The following is a 6,847-nucleotide window of genomic DNA, read 5'->3' as shown; positions in this document are numbered from 1 at the left end:
AGTTATTCTCAGTATACGCTTTTCTAATAGCCTAAGCATTTTGCTTTTTCTTTCAGGTACCCGTTTTTTTTTTTTTGAAGGTCAAATTTGACACCGTATCCATATTGTTTTGCCAGTTGCCTTCAAGGTTTTGCAAAATATTGCAGTTTATGTTGGGTCTCACTATGGCAGTGGAAGAGGCCATGAACAGACAAATCGGATTGGGAATGGGTTTGAGAATTAAAGGACATGCAACAGGAAGGTCAGGATCATCCCTGGGATGAGGCACAGTACTCCACAAAGCGTTCATCCAATCTGCATTTGATTTCTCCAATGTAGAGTGGGCCAATCTTGAACACTGAATGCAGAAGCTAGATTGGAAGAAGAGCAAGTGAGTCGCTGCTTCAGCAGTAATGATTGTTTCCACCTTCGACGGTAGGATGGAAGTGAACAGGTATTGCACCTCCTTTGGTTGCCTTGGAAGGTGTCATGGGACAGGGTGTGGTGGATGGGGCCAGAAGAGTCGGCTGGGGAGTTGAAAAATGAATGCTCGCCGTGAAATGCAGAAAGCGGAGGAGAGGAAGATGTGACTGGAATCATGTTGGAGATGCTGGAAATTGTGAAGGATAATACATTGAATGCGAAGGCTGGTGGGATGGAAAGTCAGTTTCAGGGGAACTGTGCTATTCGTCTGACCCAAGGAACAGGTTGGGGGGGGGGGGGGTAGTAACTGAAGGATGGAAAATCTGACAGGTACAGGCAATGATGTTGTGTGAGGTGGAGAGGTGACACAGTAGAGTCCAAGACTATCGGTATTGTATTGTCCTTTGCCTTCAACTAACTTTAGCTCTTAGTCCAGCAATAATTTATTTATTTCCAACTTTTCACGTCCTAACTTTATCTCCACCAGTCCCACACAATTCTTGAATCCCAGTGTCCTTCAGTTCAGTACACCTCCTAAACCATCTAGTTTCCATTCAACATCATCACCGACGATCAGTTGAAATCAATCATGGTTCTGGTGGGTTATTTCTGTTGATTTTGATATGGCTGAAGACGCCGATCCTGAAGGCTCAGACTTTATTGCAGAGGGATGTGCAAGCGGTATTCTCCCCAGAGGACCCTGTGCATAACATCTTCTAAAGTAGGTAGACCAGTTCACAGACTGCCACCACATGCTCCTTGACAGAGACAGACTTGGGTCCAACAGCATGGACTCCACAATGGTTGCAAGTCTCCCTGCTGCAGCGTTCTGCATTTTCAGCCATCGTGGTGTTCCACCTGGCCAGCTACTGTCCTCTGCTTGTTTCACCATTGATGTCATCTTCTTGGGCCATGCTTTGTAAGGAACCTCCCCTTCACCTGCCCACCATTGGGTGACCCTGCCAAGAACATAGCCCCAGATGGTTTAGCTCTCAGGATCTTAGGCAAAGACATGCTTCTCTAGCACGATAAGATGGTGACCTTTGAAGAAGTTTACACTATCCTATCACTGATGGCCATGGTTCATTCTCTATAGCTTTCTGCCACCTAAGCACTTTAAGCACCTCTGCGGCCACGATTCTAGTATCTCGTCCTGATATTTTCTAATGCTGCTCAGTATCAAATTTTGCTGGCAAACACTCCTGTAAATTGATTGGACAATAGACAAAAGGGGCAGGAGTAGGCCATTCGGCTCTTCGAGCCAGCGCCGCCATTCACTGTGATCATGGCTGATTATCCACAATCAGTAGCCCGTCAATCAACACATGGCTGATCAACAGTGGCTGATTCATGGCTGATCAGCCACAATCAGTACCCCGTCACTTCTATCAGTGATTGAAGGCATTTCACTATGAAAAGGATTTTAGGCAAATATGCTTCTGAGTTGTATTTCAGTCATGTTGTGTCTCATCTCTTATTTTTACTTTGTTCCATTTCCGGGTTTTCCTTAGCCTTTGTTTAAAGAATTAGTTCCCATCATCACCCCTAGCTTGAATTTTAATGTGCCTCCTGCCAGAGGAAATAGCTTTTCCTGTACCCACCCTTTCAGACCATTAACTGCGTCAAAACACTTCAACTAAATGACAACAATCTTCCACAGTGACGGGTAGTGAGAGGCAATGCCTGTCTTAAAATTATAGAAGACCTTTTGAGACTTGGAGCACGTTAAATGCACTCTCTCTCGCTCTGCATTGAAGCTAGAATAAAGGGACAGTGATGATGACACACTTTTCAAGTAAGTTATTATTCTCTCTTTATCCTTCAACTCTGTACCATAAGTATGGGTCTGTTGATAATTACACACCAGAAGATTGCATTGTTGTTGAACTAAGAGTTGGGCCAACACTTGATAGTTTTTTGCAAACTGACACCTCCTCACAGCCTACGTGTGGCACAGTTTCAGTGCAGCGCTCAGCAGGTTAAGCTGACTGTCCACTGCGGTGAGCAAGATCGGAGCCCGTGGACCTACCGAGCAGGTCCTCCGCTCTTGGTGAGTGAGTCCTCGGTCCGCGGCGATGAGCCGAGCCTGCAGGTGGGCTTGGCCCCGACCTGCCGGGATACACCTGGGCCATGGCTTGGCTTCATGGAAGCAAGCAGAGGGTGATGGTGGACGGCTTTCTTTTTCGGACTGGAAGCCTGTGAGGAGTGGTGTGCCTCAGGGATCGGTGCTGGACCCATTGGTGTCTGTTACATGAACGATTTGGATGAGAATGTGCAAGACATGATTAATAAGTTTGCAAATGATACGAAGGTGGATGGTACAGATAGTGAAGATGATTATCACAAATTGCAGCAGGATGTTGATCAGTTTCGGCAGGTGGGCTGAGGAATGTTTAATGGAGTTTAATACAGATAATTGCGAGGTGTTGCACTTTGGGAAGTAAAATCAGGGCAGGACCGTCACAATGGCAGGACTCTGGGGAATGTTGTAGAACGGACGGATCTAGGAGTATGTAGTGTATATAATGGTAACTGACTTTAAGAACTGAGTACTGGAATGGTGTGTTTGTGCCATGTGATATATTCTATATCTTATCAGTCTCGTGAATATGTGTGAGTATACGCAGTGTATTTTTGCAAAATAAAGAAGACCCACACTGGCAACAGCGTGTACTGAAAACCTGTGCTTGTTTGTATCTACATGTTGAAGCCGTAATATCTTCCAAAAGGCGATGAGGATCGGATAGAGTTTGTGAACTCAACCTTTAAATACAGTGCAGGACTGTTTTGCAATATGCAGTATTGTTTTAACATTTTAAACAGCAAATAGGAAGCTGTGTCGCAGTTGTTTGGGAACTGGACACGATACGCCACAGATCCTTCTATGCGTGGGACTGTAGTTTAAAACAGCAGCTGTACAAATCGTCTACAGTTTGGCAGGCTATCTTTGTGTTGTGTCTATGGGGCAAGATGGCATCCTTGGGATACATAGGCTGACTAGGAACTTTCCACAAGAACCGTGATACTCTTTACCTCGTACTGTGAGCGAATGGAAATATTTTTAATGCAAATTAAAATAATTGAAGCTGAAGAAACAGAGGATGATGATCATGTGCAGGTAAGAGCACAAAACAAGGCCACAAGGAACGAAAGAAAGCCATTCTATTAACTGAAATTGATCCTGAAGTTTATGAAACTCACCAGAGAAAGTAAGGAATGCTTCATTTGAGACTGTTCTTTCAAAACTTGATGCTCACTTCAACCTTAAGCCCATAGAGATAGCAGAAAGTTACAAATGTCACATAAGACACCAGAAGTCTGGTGAGACTGTGGGTGAGTACATTATCTCATTGAAGAAGTTGTCTCTACACTCCAATTTTGCAACATTTCTGGATCGAGCTTTGCCTGATAGATTTGTATGTGGAATGCTGGATGAGCGAAACCAATCAAAATTACTGAACACACCAGCCCTTACCTTTGGTATAAGAAAATAACTGCAGATGCTGGTACAAATCGATTTATTCACAAAATGCTGGAGTAACTCAGCAGGTCAGGCAGCATCTCGGGAGAGAAGGAATGGGTGACGTTTCGGATCGAGACCCTTCTTCAGACGAAGGGTCTCGACCCGAAACGTCACCCATTCCTTCTCTCCCGAGATGCTGCCTGACCTGCTGAGTTACTCCAGCATTTTGTGAATAAGCCCTTACCTTTGGTTTGGCATGCAAAACTGATTTGGCCAGGGAGATGGCATGTCAAAGTGCACATGAGTTTCGACCAACACAGTCACAACACTGACACAGTCAACAGTGAAAAAGCAGTTCCAAAACACAAGCATGACAAGACAGGGAAAAATTGTTCACAGCAAAGTTCTGGGAAAACCTCAGATACAAAGCAAATAAGTGCCAGTTTATGAACTAACTGCTACAACTGTCAAAGGAAAGGCCATATTGCATCAGCATCTAAAGCACAGTCATGGGACAAAGCAAAACAAAAGGCTCGAAAAAACCAAAAGCGTGGGATTCCCAATCTCAAAGAACAGTCCGAGAGTAATGAACTTGGACTGTACGGCATCTATTCTACGAACGGTGGGTCTGGAAAAGAAGACTTTCAGACAAAGGTCAAGGTGAAAAATCAATACATTATTATGTGTATTGATACCGCTGCTGATTGCACAATTATCAGCAAAGACACCAATGAATCCAGGTTTAGCAATATGCCTATCACAGAAACAAACGTTCAGCTGAAAACACTGGAGAAGTATTGGAGACATATGGAGAGATAGTTTGTGATGTACAACACAAAGGCAAGACTGAAGTTGCCAATAGTTGTCGTGAGCTATGTCAATAGGCCAACGTTGATGGGCAAAAATTGGCTCCGCTTACTGAAACAGGTCTGGAAATCTGTATTCCAAGTCGAAGCGCAAACACAACTGGATCAGTTGTTGCAGAAACATCATGCTTAGTTCAATGACAGCTACGATGTCATAAAGGGTGAGCAAGCACACATCAGGATTCACCTCGATGTGGAACCTGTCTACTGTAGACCGCGACTAGTGCCATATTCGCTGAAAAGTAAAGTGGAAGCTAATATCAAAAAGTTGGAACAAAACAGTGTACTGGTTAAAACAGATCGCAGTGATTGGGCTACTGCAGTGGTTCCGAAAGCAGACAACATAGTGAGATTGTGTGGAGACTACAAAGTGACCATCAACCAGGCAGTAGATGATGAACAGTATCACTACCAACCTCACAAGATTTATATGCTGAACTTGCTGGTTCCGAGGTATTCTCTAAGCTAGGTCTGTCACATGCATATGCTCAGCTAAATGTTGATCGTAAGAGCCAGCAGTACCTCACGATAAACACACACATGGGGCTGTATTCCTACACAAAACTACCCTCTGGTGTGAAGTCAGCACCAAAGATCTTCCAAGCTACAACGGTCAAGATACTGCAAGGAATATCACATTGTTTGAGCAATCAAGATGACTTGCTGATTGTGACTGTTACTGAGGAGGAGAATCTGGAGATACGCAGTGAAGTGTTGAAACGGCTTGATGATCACAATATAATGTTGAAAAGAAGCAAATCTGCATTCTTACAGACCGAAGTAATGTATCTTGGTTTGAAAGTGGATCAACATGGATTACAACCAGTGAAGGAAAAGATTGAAGCGATAACAAACGCACCAACGCCGCAGAATGTGTCTCAACTCCACTCTTTCCTGGGTATGGTACAGTATTACGCTTCTTACCCGAGTTAGCAACAAAGCTAGCTCCTCTTCACAATTTGTTAAAAAAGAATAAAAAATGGGAATGGTCCAAAGAGCAACAAAATGCTTATGATGCATATAAGAGCTTGACCAGTGATGCATTACTTGTTTAGTACGATACAAATCACGAGTTAAAATTAGCTTGTGATGCATCTAGTTGTGGGGTAGGAGCTGTGATTTCTCATGCAATGGAACATCGACAAGAGAAGCCTACAGCATTTGCATCACGCACACTTACCAAGAGTGAGCGTAATTATGCACAAATCGAGAAAGAAGCCCTTGGTATCATCTTTGGGATCAAGAAATTCCATCAGTATCTGTTGGGTAGGAAATTCACCCTGGTTACCGATCATAAGCCACTTCTCACTATTCTTGGTCCTCGGTCAGCAATACCTACAATGGCAGCCGCAAGGTTGCAGCGATGGGCAGTTCTGTCACAGTATGACTACAGCATTGAGAACCGCAGCTCAAAAGAAAATGCTATCGCTGATGCATTGTCGCGTTTGCCTCATGAAGAACCAGATGTGGGCACTGAAGGTGCTATCTACATCACAGAAACAGTGGACAATGACTTTCCAGTCACAGCAGCTGAATTTGCTGCTGAAACTCAAAAGTACGCAGTGCTAAAACGAGTATACGAACAAGCAATGTGGAATGTCAGAAATAAAACCAAGCACTAATGAACTAAACCCTTATCACAATAGACGACATGAACTATCATGTGAGCATGGGTGTATTAAATGGGGTCAGAGTAGTAGTACCCAATTGTTTAAGACAAAGATTACTTAAAGAACTCCAGAGTGAACACGCAGGTATTGTGGGAATGAAGTCTACAGCCAGATGTTGCATGTATTGACCAGGATTGGACAATGACATAGAAGCAATGACAAGCAAATGTAGCACCTGTCAGTGTTGTAGAAGTAGGTCTGCCCAAACCCCTTTGCAAACATGGTCTTGGCATAATAGACCTTTTCAGAGGGTTCTTGTGGATTTTTGTGATCACAGGAATAGTAATTTTCTTGTTTTGGTAGATAGCCACTCAATGGGGGGGGGGGGGTGGATTGAGGTGGTACATATGGGTATAAACACAACAACAGAAAGAACAATTGATGCATTGTGGTCTATCTTTGCGTGTCATGGATTACCTGAAGAACTTGTCTCTGACAACGGCCCC

The 6,847-nt window shown here is 43.8% G+C and overlaps 1 protein-coding gene across 1 annotated transcript in view; it reads left to right on the top strand.

The window, feature by feature from the left end:
- The first annotated feature begins 682 nt into the window (after positions 1-682).
- LOC144599189 (anoctamin-7-like) overlaps positions 683-6,847 on the top strand; it is an 85,914-nt gene continuing 79,749 nt past the window's right edge. The window contains exon 1 of the mRNA XM_078409934.1: positions 683-2,197. The gene's annotated coding sequence lies outside the window, so the exon portion shown is untranslated. The remainder of the gene's footprint in view (positions 2,198-6,847) is intronic.

This window comes from Rhinoraja longicauda, chromosome 13, assembly GCF_053455715.1.
Source record: "Rhinoraja longicauda isolate Sanriku21f chromosome 13, sRhiLon1.1, whole genome shotgun sequence".
Classification (NCBI taxonomy): domain Eukaryota; kingdom Metazoa; phylum Chordata; class Chondrichthyes; order Rajiformes; family Arhynchobatidae; genus Rhinoraja; species Rhinoraja longicauda.
This window is presented reverse-complemented; position numbering and strand designations above follow the sequence as displayed.